The following is a 14,260-nucleotide window of genomic DNA, read 5'->3' as shown; positions in this document are numbered from 1 at the left end:
GAGACCAAATGGATCATCCACTTGAGGCATATTTGCAGCTCTTGTGCTATATGCTAAGCCCTGCACCAGACTCTGCAGCCTGGACATGCCCTGAATGAATCCAGGGAGCAAACAGGTTAGCAGCTGGTGTACCCAGTGTGCTTGGTTGAGGAGTCTGAATTTGATAACATACACAATAAAAGGTGTTTGAGAAAGATTATCCCAGAAGGGTGTGTAGGAGGAAGGAAAAACCTAGGTCAGAAAGGACAGTGTGGCAGCCACTGCAGGAATTTAGGCCAAAGGTGGAATCTATGAGGTTTGGAAAAGAAGGGGGGAAGGAGAAAAGTATCCAACTTAATCTATCTCGTAATAAAAGCAACAAAGCGAAGTCTGCAGAATTTGGTAACAGATTGAATATAGGATAGTGAAAGAGAGAAAGGAGTTAAAAGTTAATCCGTTTTCGTGGTGAGTTTGGAGGATGGAGGATCATGATGGGCAATTGGGAGGAGCTGGTATGAAGGACGAGGTCCTTGGGTGGTGCAAACAGTTTACATTTGACTACTAACCTCAAGTTTGGCGATTCCAACTCACCCAGCAGTGCCATGGGAGAAAGGCCTGGCAATCAGCTTCCGTGAAGATTACAGCCAAGAAAACTCTATGAAGCAGTTCTACTCCGTAACACATGCGGTCGTCATGAGTTGGAATCAACTTGATGGCAAAGGTTTGGTTTGGTTTGGTAGGAAGGACATGAGAATGACTTTGGTCACTTCCCAGCCATCTGAGGGAAGATGTCTGTAGGTGACTGGACCCAGAGAGAGGGAAGTCCTTGTCGGCTACTTCATGAGGGTGTCCCTGTCACTGTAGGTGTGCAGTCAACTTCATAGCAATCACTGACCTGGGATATCCTAGTGGATTTCACGCATCAGGCAGAAGGTTGGATGACATTAAGCTACTTTTTTTTATTAACTGGGAGATTCCATTAGGTGGTGTTGGCTAGAAGAATGTGTGGTATGACAGAATGTGTGGGAAGGTGGTCCATGGCCCACGCATGTGTTGGCCTCTATCTCCCCACCTTTGGCTACAGAGGGTGCCAGAGATGCCATCAGGTGGGCTAGAGGCCCAGCTAAGGCACTTCAGCAGCCTGGGGTCCCTCCCCCAGCTCCACCCTGAAGGCCCTGGAGCCCAGGCCTATGCTGACTGCCAGGGCCTTTCCTGGAACTCCGGAGAGGAGGAGCCCCTCCCTGCCTGCCCTGGCACTCTCCAGGCACAGCACGTCCCGGGGCACCTTGCAGACACCCCAGGAGGCTGGGGTGTGGGAAAGTTCCCCCATCCGCCAGGAAGAGCAATGCTCTGGGCTGCCTCCTGTCTAAGCTCCTTGCCCCTGGAGTTGCCATGCTCGCAATGGCCCCACCAGACCACAGAAGACAGCAGGCACAGAGGAGGAAGGAGGAGCTTTGTGGCTGGGTAGCAGGATTCTCAGGTCTTTGCTGTGGCTTTGGGTGGGAGGGTGGGTAAGGCAAAGAAGCAGGGTCTCAGGCTTCAAGGAACCTCCCCACCTGCTGCTCCCTCCCGCAGAGGAAATCTTCAGGGGCCTAGTGGTTTTGAGGGGAGGGAACAGGAAGAGACTCTGAACTCTAGGTCAGCTGAGGACAGAAATGGGGGAGATCTCACCCTATCACCCATTCCTCCCAGGCTTCTCTTCACCCACTTCCCCCCTACCCCCATCCCCACACCCACTACCCTGGCTAGAACAAACCCTTTCCTTTGTCTGAACCTCTGTTACATCCCTCACACCACGACCTCTACAGGGGTCCCAGAGTGATAGGGCTTGGGGAAAACAGGGCATGTACACAAGCAGCTGTTTGCCTGGCCTCATCTGTCGGGCGGAGCGAGGAGAGTACCTCTCCCAGGTGGGCTGAGCCTGCTCTCCTTAGGCTGGGGGCTCCGAGACTCCTTAACAGAGGAACAAGAAGACAGGGGGATGCCCCAACAAGCCACGTGGAGGTCCCGCGCGGCAGGCTGGGGCGGGAGCCGAGAAGGGGCTGTGCGCCTGCCCCTCCCGCTTGAAAGAGCCGCTGAGTGTTGGGTCTTCGCTGACCGCAGGCTGCGAGAGCGGTTGATTTGGTGAGCTAGCACACCCACTTACCCAGCTGCTGAGTCAGGCTGTTCTCGCTCCCGGCTCGCCCGCCCGCCCGTCCGCCCGCTCGGGACATTGTGTTCCAGCCCCAGCGCGCTGGCACGGGGCCCAGGCGCTCACACCAGCCTCCTCGCCCTGTTTGTGCTCGCGGCTTGCGCTCGGCGCGCAGCCTCCCCGCCGCCGCCGCTGCCGCAGCCCTGCGTGTGTGCGCGCTTGGGCGGGGGCGCGGCGCCGAGCCCAGGGACAGCCCGGGCGGGGGGCTGACGTGCAACCCCCGGGCCGCGCTCCCGGGCCAGTGGCCCCGCCGCACTGCCTGGTCACCTGCCTTAGAGCTCCTAGGCCTAGCCATCCCTCATCTGGCCCCTGGTCTGGGACCCCAGGCGTTTGTGGGACCTGGATTAACACAGTTGGGGAGGGGGCAGGTGTTCGTGGCCGTATGACGGAGGAGGACCGCCCCCGCCCAGTGCTCTGCCCAGCAGTCCGGAGGAGAATAGCTGGGAGTGCGCCAGCCCAGGAATTGTGAGACCTGGGATAGAATCACGTGACAACGAAAGCCCGTGTAGAGGGGCCAACTCAAGCCACCCCCGGGAGAAGCCTCCCCTTTCCTCGCCTCCCTTTCCTGATCTTTCCTTCACAGAAGCCTGGAACGCGGAGACTCCAGGGATTTCCAGGGGCTGGCAGACCAAGCCCGGCCCTTTTGGACAGTTTGGGAAACCCCTGGCAGGACGCCAGGAATGGGGAGCGCCCAGACACTAGCGGGTGGGAGTGTGACGGTAGAGTGGAGAAAGATGATCCCAAATTGTCCTTGGAGCCTGACCCCCTCTCCTTGTCCACCCCAAGCCCTGGTTCATTCAGAGCCACATTTTCTCCTTACCCATCCTTCCGTGGAAGGACATCACCAAGTGGTGGTCTGGAACGTTCCACCTCCAAACCAAGGAGAGAAAGAAAGCACCTACCATGTGGGCAGCTCTGCGATGAATGCGGCTAAGGATGTCATTAATAAGTGTAAGACAAATGCTAAGGTCCTTTATTCTCCCTCCTTCTTACCTCCACAGGTTGCCTGTGCCACTTCCTGTGCCTGGAGCTTCATGTCTACCTTTCTCTGAAGCTCCTGCTCAAATCTGATTTCTCTCTCTGAATGCCCAGCACACTCCATTTGTACCTTTCTCACAGTACAGCATATGGCCTGCCTTTTATTCTAGCGATCTGTTTACTAATCCTGTTCTTCTAACCAGATTAAAACATCCTTGAGGCAGAAACAAAGTCTGCTTCATCTTTGAGGCCTCCCCCCACCGCTCTGGTTCCTATCCCTCAGGCCGTTGGAGTTGATGTCCAATTATGTTGGGTGTACTGCAATGACTCCCTGCTTTTGGGGAGTTTGCAGGCCAGTTGAAGAGACAAACACACTGAGTGTGAGGTTAAATAATAAATAACCCAAGCCAGCAGGTGGTGAGTGGCGAATGAGTGTAACAGTTATACAGCCTCAGAAGGAAGAAGGTGATAATATGGGAGGTGGATCTCAGGAGGTTCTAGGCTTTGAGCTGTGTGGGAGACGGGAGGAGTGGAGGTGACTCATTTTGGTTGACATCACTACAAAACAGCCTCCATGCTAAGCATTTTACATGTGTTATCTCCAATATTTAAGGAGGAGTGGCAAACTTGAGAGGGGTAGAGGGGTCAGTGTGGAAGCCAGACCCGCCCGGAGCCAACTAAAGCACATAGAGGCAGCCCTGGAGCTGGGCTCCCCACCCTCAGTCCCTGGGCACTGCCTGTTCCCTGGCCTGCCACTCCCACACACTACACCCAAGAGAGCTGCCCAGCATTGCCCAACTCTGGATGCACGCGGGTCCCACCCTGGTGAACAACTGGCTGTGTGACCTTGGGCAAGGCACTTCCTTCCCTGTACCTCACCATCGTCTGTACCTCCCTTGCAGCCCTCCTATGCTCTAAGGGTGCGTCAGTGGCCCAGTGATGCTCACAACCTCCCCTGAGGTTGCTTGGGCTGCTGTGGCTGCCTGTACCCCACACCTCCCCTGCAGCATGCACACTCATTGCTCCCTCCCAGTCTGGGGCTCCTGAGAGGAACGCTGGGTACAGAGTGTGAGCAGGGATGGTAGGTTTCCTGTGGTTGCAAAAGGAACATCGGGACTTTCCCTGCGGTGCTTGAGCTGTGGGAGAAGTGGGGGAGGAGGAGGCAGAGCCAACCTCCCAGGAACCTCTGCTGTCTTCCCTCACCTCCTCAGTGCTCCCAGCTCTCAAAAAGGCTGGTACAGTTTGTTACGCTGGGGCCAGAATGTACCGTGTGTTTCGTATGGCCTCTGTCCAGTCCTACACTGGCGGCTTTATATTTATACTTCCTTCTCCAGCCTTGCATCCTGCTGTCAGCCTTCCCCGCTCACATCTGCCCGCCTCCCACCTGGGCCCCTTCCCCGTCCCACCCCACCCCTACAAAAAGCAAATTTCCTGCCCCCACAGTCATTGAGTGCTAAAGTCTTGAGAAGGGAGGGTGTGCAGAGAGAGCCCTGGAGGAGGAAAGTTGGACTCCAGAAGGGTGAAGCCCCAGCTCCCTTTCTTTCTCCCATCTCCCAGCCTGAAACTGACCCTATGGCTATTGAGTCTCCACAGAGGGTTTTAACATCCTCTGGACTTTTGAAGTTGCCACCCCCCTCTCCCCACTTTGCCACCCTCATTTTTCTGAGCACTTCTGCAGTATTCTTGAGCTCAGCTAGACGTGTGAGCTGAGGGCTCTGTTTAAACTGCCCCCAAAAGCTTGGCAGACCTGGTTATTAATGACCTTCATTCATTGACCACAGAGAACACGAGTGGAGGTTCACCCCCTCACCCCCAGGAGTCACAAATTCCTAGCAGGAGCTCCAAAATAGAATTTGACACTTGGTGATTTCTTAGTGATTTTCTGAATTGTGACCAATTTAATTTCCTCAAGGTGGCTTAGATATTCAGAGATCAATACGTTCATTATCTGGCCCTCTTCCCCCAGGAACAGGTGATATTATTATTCCCAATAATGGCTAATATCGATTAAGTGCTTGTTTGAGGCCAAACGTTGGGCTCAGAGCTTTATACACATGAGCTCATTTACTGTACTCTTGGGAACAACTCTGGGGGATAGGTGCTATTGTTAGTCCCCTTTGACAGTTAAGGAAACGAGCTCAGCTGGGATTCACACTCAGGTCTGTCTGACGTCAAAGCCAACACTTCTAAACGGCCTGCTAGATTGCTTAGATCGTGTACCTAAACTATAAACCCTCCCTTTCTCAAGCCTCAGAGTTTTATTCCCTTTTCCTTTCAAATAATTCCAGGAACTCTGCCTCCTTAGAGCCCATACATGCCTTGAGGTGTGGTCTGACAGCCAGAAAACCATTTTCAGCCCATTTGACAGGCCGAGATCCAGAGATTAGTGCAGTCCCAGTAATGGCACTGGGTGGAGGACATGCTGAGTGGTGGGGCTGGTATGGTCAGACCTGCTGACTGTGGACAGCCTGGGCCTGTCTCTTGGCCAGCCAGCGTGCCTCCTGGCCCTCATCCCCTCACCCAGGAATAAACTTTGCCTCCTCGTATTGATCTGGCACTGGGATCCAATAACTGGGATTCCAGGAGTGAGCCTGGGTGCCAGGGCTCCGAGTTTGGGTCTGTCCATGGCACCCAGTGACACAGTGACACGGCCTGTCCTAGGACCCATTCACGCCAGGGGTTTGGGGGAAATCACAGTTAGTCAATCCCTGGCATTTGTATCAGGCTGTGTACCTTTCATTTACACGTCACAGCTCAGTCTGATTTATAATGTTCCTCTAAAGTAAGGGAAGGAGGCCCTGGGTGGCACAAAGGCTTAAACACTCCGCTGCTAACTGAAAGGCTGGTGGTTTAAATCCACCCAGAGGCACCTGAGAAGAAAGGCATGGCAATCTACTTCTGAAAGGTCACAGCCATTGAAAACCCGATGTGCGGTTCTACTCTGACACACATGGGGCCGCCATGAGTCGGAATCAACTCGATGGCAATTAGTGTTTTTGTTTGTTTGTTTAAAGTAAGGGGAATAGTATCCACTTTCCTGATGAGAAAACTAAGGCATGAGCGGTTAAGTTGCTCATCTAAAGGCAAGAAACCAGGTTCGTGACCGTGATATCTAGAATGCCTTGTTCCATGTCATAGAGCCTCTCCTAAGCTAAGAGAAGATGGGTTTCCTGAAACCTCTTAATGTGGCCTTTCGCCCAGCCCTATCACCCTAGGAAGGGACCACAGCACCCCACTGCCTGTGCCATCCTTATCTACCCTAGCGGATGAAGCAAGGGCACCAGACATCCTGTATTTAGTGGCCTGTCCTGGTCTCTGGCTTCCTGTCCTCTGTGGCTCTCATGGGTACATTGTGTCCCCTCTGAGCCTGGTACTTTCTTCTTCCTCTTTTACCCTCCCTTCTCTCTTTCTCCTCGCTCACCAAGAGCCCTGTTTATAGGCCTCTATCCATCTGTGTTTGCTTTTTTCTTTTTTTTTTTGCTCTTTATCTTTCCAGTGTCTTGGGAAGTTCCCCAAGGTCTTCTCTGCCTTCTTCCTTCTGACACCGTCTTGCTTCTGTGGCAGCATTTTCTACTCCTGCCGTAAACCCCCACTCCTCTCCTAGCCCCAAGACAATCTCACAAGCTTTTGCCAGTGGCAGATTGCTCAGGCTCATGTATTCTGTGGGTATTTAATGAGCACTTATTGTGATCCTGAGTGGCACAAACAGTTAAGCACTCGAGTACTATGAGTCAGAATCGACTCAATGGCAATGTGTTTACTAACTGAAAGGTTGGCAGTTTGTACCCAGAAGTGCCTCAGAAGAATGGCCTGGCAATCTGCTTCTGAAAGGTCACAACCTGGAATCCCCTATGGAGTACAGTTCTACTCGGCAGCACATAAGTCAACTGGTTCAGTTGTTTTGACTGTGTGTACCAGGCATTGTGCTTTGATCTGGGGACACAAAGCCCAAAAGCTAGTTGCTGTCCTCAAGACCCTTGGGCTACTCAGGAAGCAGCACCAAAAAAAAAAAAAAGATCATTATAATGGCCTGGGCCCTATGGGTACTCTGGGAAGTTGGGGGCTGGCTGTGGCTAGAGCAGAGGGATCAGAGAGGGACCCTCAGAGGAGGTGAGTCTGCAAGTCTAAGGGGAACTAACTAGTCAGGCAGAGCAAGGGTGCGGGGTGTTCCAGGTAGAAGGGACAGTATATATAAAGGCACACAGCCGTAAAGTAGACCCACATGTTCTCTGCCTGCCACTCGGAGTTGTTTGGTCTGGCTAGATGTGGAGTGCAGGTTGGGGAGCCTGAGGAGATGAGGCCAGAGGCAGGCAGGCCCAGACGGTACAGAACCTCATGTTCCAGCAAAGGGGTTGACCTTTATCCTGGAGCAGCCGTGGCTCACTGCAGCCTGGGAGCTGCAGGGCTGGGCCTGGGCCCAGGCCAGGGCCAAAGAGCTCTCCTGAATCCCCACCAACCCATATTTTCTGCCCTTTGGCTCAGCGAGGCCTGTGGGAGGATCAGACATTTAAATATAATGCTGTTTCCAAAGCACTTATTTATTCATTCATAAATGTTTAGCAAGCTGTGATGTTTGCCAAGTGCTTCTCTGAGCACTGGGGTTGGAGCATTGAACCCCACTGACTTCCCAGCTCTCAAGAAACTTATATCCTTGGCAGCTGGTGAAGGGGACAGGCCATAAACAACCAAACAAAACAAATAAATTAGCAAGATAATTCCAAATTGTGCTAATTGATAAGAAGAAAAATAGAATGACGCAAGTAAGAGTGACAGGGTGGGTTGGGTGATCTGGGAGAGCCCTGAGGAAGGTTCGTTATGTTTGAGCTGAGACCTGGATGACAAGAACAAGCCAATCATGTGAACATCTGGGATTCTAGGCCCAGGAAACAGCAAGTGCAAAGACCCTGAGGTAGGAAGGAGCTCGGTGTTTTCCAGGTTTGGGAAAAAAAAAAAAACCCAGTGTGGTCAAGTCGATTCTGACTCATAGCGACCCTATAGGACAGAGTAGAACTGCCCTATAGAGTTCCAAGGAGCGCCTGGCGGATTCGAACTGCTGACCCTTTGATTAGCAGCTGTAGCACTTAAACACTATGCCACCAGGGAAAAAAAGCAGTATTTAAATCCATTACTCCCCAGCAATCCCATATGAGCATTATTGTACCCATTTTATAGACATGGAAACTGAGGCTCAGAATAGTTAAGTTCGTTGCTCAAGATCAAAACTGGTAGTGCAAATTTTGGCTCTAAAGTGACTCTCCTTCAGAGTATCAAGTGAGGCAACCATGTGTTCCAAATTATTTAGAACAGGCTCAGTTTCCAAAATTCTGTCTCATTCTCCCCTGAACAGTCATCCTGGACATTCTCTGTGTCCTCAGTCATGACTTGGTGCATTATCTGTCACGTACTACCCGTGAGACCCTAGACAAGAACTTCAGAAACATAAGCCTCAGTTTCCTCATCTGTAAATCACAGCGTTGCTGGGAAGATTAAATGAGATAATCCATGTAAGATTACATGGTAGTTCTTCTTTATTGTTACCTTGAGAAACTAAGGTCACCTGTAGAATGAACCTATCCCCAAGGAATGTGTTTTCTAGCTAGGGACCCCAAGACAGACACAAAGAGGGTAACAATGGGAGGTCTCTGAGGTGTGAGGCAGAGAGACTGTGGGAGGAGAGAGGGCCGCTAGGAGGGCCGCCTCTTCCTTTCCCTTTACTCAGCCTCTCCCTCCTCGGGCCGGGATCTCACATTGACACATCTTGTACTTCCCGTTTCCAGGGAAATTCCTCACCGCTGGACTGTGCCCGCCCTTGAGGACCTCCCCATCTCTTTGGGCAGAGCGGAAGCCACACAGAGAGGACACTGTGAAGCGACAATCCCTGGCGCTATGTGCCAAGAGCCCCCAGAGGCAAGCGCTGTGCTACAGGAGGGCAGAGGCCACGGAGGGGGCCTGGTGTGAGCTGCGGGGACAGAGCGTTTCTCAGAGGAGGTGGGGACCCCGTGGAGTACGTGACTCCCGCCCCTCTAGTCTGCACGCTCCACATAGCAGGACAGAGACCCCTCCCTACCCGTCCCCAACCTTCCCTGGCTTCCTGCTCTGCTCTGAGGTCCTGTCACTACATACGCACACGCGCGCGCGCACACACAGACACACACCCCAGCAACCCTGAGAGGACCAGCTGTAGCTGGGGGTTGGCGGAGCAGCTGGGGAGAGTACAGCCAGGGTTCTCAGAGCCCCAGCTTCCCTCTACCACCCTTCCCTCATCCCCCCAACTGCTGAGCTGCATCTAGGTTTAAAGCAAAACACGATTCTATCCTTCCTTCCTGCGGCTCAGTGGCAGTGCTGCCTGGGGTTATTTTTAGCAGAGATGCAGGGAAGGCACATTTCTCCTTGACTTTCACTGGGGACATCCTCCCGCCTGCCCGGGGAGGCCAGTACAGAAACCCCCTCCCAGAAAGGGGAACGGGCTTGTTTTCTGTTCCCTCACCTCACCAGAAAAGGACTTGTAATCAAGCTTGGGGTTGCACTGAGGAAAAATGCCTAGGTCCTGAAGCCGTTGGGCCCCACCCCATCCCTGGTCCCTGAGTCCCCATAAATCCAGGCACTTAGTGTCTGGAATCAAGGTGCCCAGTCTGTGGATGTTGGGGCCCCAGGGGGAACTGCTTGGTTATAGCCAGGTACTGTGGACACCCTGAGGGCACCAGGCATGGAGGGTGGTAGATACACAGGTACTCTCTATAATTCATTAAACTGGGCATTTTTGTTCTATGTATTTTTCTGTATGTATGTGTCTCAGATGGTAGCAGCACTTTATTGAAATACATACAGTGAAATGCACACATCTTAAGTGTACATCTTGATTAATTCTGACAAATGTTTATGTGTGTGTAACCATCAGCTAGATCAAGATTTTCAGCCTTTTCAGCACCCCTAAGAGTTCCTGGGTGGTGCAAACAATGAAGCACTCAACTATTAGCTGAAAGGTTTGTGGTTCAACACTCCCCACCCTCCTGCCCAGAGGCACCTTGGAAGACAAGCCTAGCGTCTGCTTCTGAAAGGTCACAGCCCTGAAAACTCTAAGCAGCAGCTCTCGTCTGTACACATGGGGACACCATGAGTCAGAATCAACTCCACGGCAACCAACGACAACAAAGTTCCCTCGTGCGCCCTCCCAGTCAGTCCCCACCCCAGAGGCACCGCGATTCTGAGTGCTATCACCATAGATTAGTTTCGTGTGTTATTATTATTATTATTTTTAATAAGGTTAAAAAAAAAACACGGCTGCAATGATAGGAGAGGGGAAGAGGCAATAAAAATTTCCCCGTGGAAAAGGGAATATCCCTCAAAAAAGGAGGGCTATTCAAACTTTAAAAAATGAAGGACTGGCTGGCGTGGGAAACATGAAGTTCCCGAGCCAGTCTAGCCCCTTGGGGTTGGGGCAGGAGGGCTTGGGACACTTCTTGAAACGGAGAGGCAGTGAGTAGGGACGGGAGGAGGAAGGTAGGGAGAGAGGCTGCCAGCACTCCTCCTGGGTCCAGCTGCCCCCATGTTCTGCTCCGGGTTCGAGCCCCTTCTCCAGCCACCTCATCACAGCAGCTTTCAGCAAGGCCCAGACTGCAAGGAAGGGCATCTGGCCAGAGACAGACAGAGGGAGAAATCAGGGCCCCTGTGCAGTGAGGCTATTTATCTACCCTGCCTTCCCTTTTAAGGTCTTTATGATTCAGGGCCTGCTTCACCCTTTTCTTGTCTGGAGGGAAGAGGCTGAGGTTCTCTCCGCTTGGATGACAATAGGGTGAGTAGGGGAAGGGGTAATGGAGCTCATCCTTCCTGTGTTCATTCATTCAAAAACATTTCCTTAAGCACCCACATTGTGCTGTAGCTTCTACCAAAAAAAAAAAAAAAAAGCAAAACCAAACCCGTTGCCATCAAGTCAATTCCGACTCATAGCAACCCTATAGGACAGGGTAGAGCTGCCGCATAGAGTTTCCAAGGAGCGTCTGGTGGATTTGAACTGCTGACATTTTGGGTAGCAGCCATAGCTCTTAAGCGCTATACCACCAGGGTTTCCAGCTCCTCTCAAAGCATCATGGAATTACTTGTCGTTTCTCCAACACACCGTGCTGGTGTACACCTCTGAACCTTCGTACATGCTGTTCCTCCTGCATGGAATGCCTGTCCACTCCTTGAGCTAGCAAGGATCTCCTCATCTTTCTAGCTAGGTGCTGGGGATAGGAGGGTAAGTAAGACAAATTTTCACTACTATGGTAATGGAGCCAGAGCTGGCATCCCAGGCTGTGGTGTCACTAATGGGGTATAGGGGCTGCAGAAAGAACCAGGTGACACTGTCAGAGAGGGTGACACCAAATGACTGTCTATAAAATTTCTGTGCAGTGTTTCAGCAGAAATTTACTATTTTTTAATAAAATATCCCTGTAGTTAGCTATAAGAAGAAAAACATTTTTCATAAGTTCAGCTTACATGTATCACTATACCTACAAGGCTAAAACTCTATGCTCATCTACTTTTTGAACCTTTTAATGCTCAGAGCTGTCACTATTACCCAGTTACAATGACGCTGGAATCACGTGGTTTCATCTGCTCTCGCTATACACACACCCTGTTGTTTTCGTTGCTGTCGGTGTTCTTATGGTCACTGCTTTTGTCAGCTTTTCTGGTGTTTCAGCTACAATATTGTGGTAATTAGTATTTGTGAACCTGTATCAATAGCTTTTTTGAGAATGAAGTAGCATTTAAAGGAAACCAAAAAACCAAACCTGTTGCCACCGTGTCGATTCCAACTCATAGTGACCCTATAGGACACAGTAGAGCTGCCCCATAGCGTTTCCAAGGAGTGGCTGGTGGATTCGAACTGCTGACCTTTTGATTAGCAGCCAAGCTCTTAACCACTGCGCCACCAGGGCTCCATTAAAGGAAAAGAAGGAGTGATATATGAGAATTAAAATTTACAAGTAACATTAGTACAAAAAACATTACTAAGGATTCTGTATGGTCTGGTATGGGAGAAGGTCCATGATGGGGGGGATACCATGAGTTACTGCACTGGGTGACACCAAACCTAGTGATGCTGGTGATTCCAGGGTGAGGTGAGGCCTTATGCCTCCTTCATATTGGAGTTAAGGGGCCCAGAGAGGTAAAGCGACTTAATCTGTAGCTGCTGACAGAGGGAGGCAAAGAACTGAGAAACCTGACTTAGTTGGGGATTAGAAAGCAAAATCGACAACCTGGCACTCTCCCAGCTTTCTGGGGTAGCAGAAAGAGCACTGGCCTGGAAGTTAGGAGACCTCATTTTAGCTCCTAGGTCTTAGGAGTACTTCCTCTCTCTCAGCCTTTGTTTTCTCCTACGTAGAATGAAGGAGACAGCCTCAAGAATCTTTAAGGTTCCTTTTAATTCTGACTTTCTCAGGCACATCCTGCATTTTCCTGCCTCCGTGCCTTTGCTGTTTCTGGCACCCGGAATGCTCCCCTTTCCATTCCACCTCCTACCCATGACACTCTCCCAAGCATTTGTGACCTAATTCAAGTGCTGCCTTCTCCCTAAGGCCTTGGCCCAGTCTTTGGGGATCTGTTGAGTGGTGTCACTTAGGTCTCCACTGTCAAAATAGACTGAGCTTCCCCCATCCTTGTGAACCTCCCTCACTGGGCCAAGGCCTCCCACGGTGAAGGTACCTGCTCCCAGCCCACGCTTCACAGGCCCCTTTCAACTTTCAGGGTCTCTAATGGATTGTGCCTTCCTCCTGGGAAGGGCCAGCCAGCCTACCCCAGGGCATCACACTTGGGCACTTGCAGCAGAGGTGACAACTTTAAGAGGTGGCCCCAGGATGCCTGTCCCACCTCACTTGTCCTGTCCTCATGGGCAAACACCTGGGCGGAAATCTCCTCTCCCAACAAATGCAAGGCTCCTGCTGCCATACCCACACTCAAACCCGCTCCTACCTCCCTGCGCACAAACAGACTAGCAAGTTGTAGACATGTACTCCACTGTTCCCTTTGCTCCCCTGCCTCTCTGCTGGGCAGGCATCACACACACACGCACAGTCATATGCACATGTACATTCACACACGCACGCACACGGGCAACACATGGTCACACATGCATATATACACATGTGCATGCATGGGCACCATGAGTGTGCACATGGGTATACAATCATGCCAGTCATGCCACTATGCATATCCATATGTGCATGTGGGCACACAGGCATGCCCATTAGGTACATACACCCAATACATGTATTACAAACATGCATGTACACATGGACACACAGACACACAATGCAAGCACACAGGGGTGCACATATATACACATTCGTACAGTCCCTTGCGTGCTGTGGGGCTCCTCTACCCTCAGCTCTCAGATCAACCCAGCCTTATACTTGTTGAGCTGAGACCGCTTCAGGGGAATGTGGGATTAGGAAAGACCCCAGTTGCCAGCTTCTGGCTGCCTCTGGATTTATATCACATGGGGTCTCTTGTGTGAATTTTCCTTGCTTGTGGCTCTATGGGAAGCAGATGAGGCCCCAAGAGCTGTGGGCTCACTCCAGGGCCGCACCCTGCTTGGGGGACTGGTAGGAATGGGGGGTAGGGTCAGGATTCCATCACTTCTGTGAACGAATGTCCCCAAGGAGCCGCCATTTTGTGAAGCCAGTGACTGCGAGGCTGGTCTTCTCTTGGCTTTCACTGTCACACTCCTCACTTCATTTCATCCATTCTTCTCATTGCTACAGAGGCCTTAGGCCCATGTTCTCTTCCTGCAGAGAAGTGGGAACGCCTTCGAAGAGGGTCCAGCCCTTAGGTTGCTGTGGCAGCACTGACAGCAGGGTCCTGGGCAGGCTAACCCCCTCAAATGAAAAGGTGGCTCCTCTCCAGGTTCCTCCAGGTCGGCACAGCAGTAAGCCAGAGACAGGCAAAGTAGAAAGGTTGAGTTTGTGACACAATTACCAGATTTAGAGGGTTGGGCAGAGTCCTTGGGTAGTGTAAACAGCTAACACGCTTGGCTGCTAACTGAAAGGTTGGAGGTACAAGCAGTAGCATATCTATGGAAAATAGCGCTATGGCAATTAGTTTTAACTTGCTGGATGATCTCTCACAGTT

This window comes from Loxodonta africana, chromosome 1, assembly GCF_030014295.1.
Source record: "Loxodonta africana isolate mLoxAfr1 chromosome 1, mLoxAfr1.hap2, whole genome shotgun sequence".
NCBI lineage: Eukaryota > Metazoa > Chordata > Mammalia > Proboscidea > Elephantidae > Loxodonta > Loxodonta africana.
The sequence above is the reverse complement of the archived record's forward strand: the minus strand, read 5'-3'. Positions refer to the sequence as shown.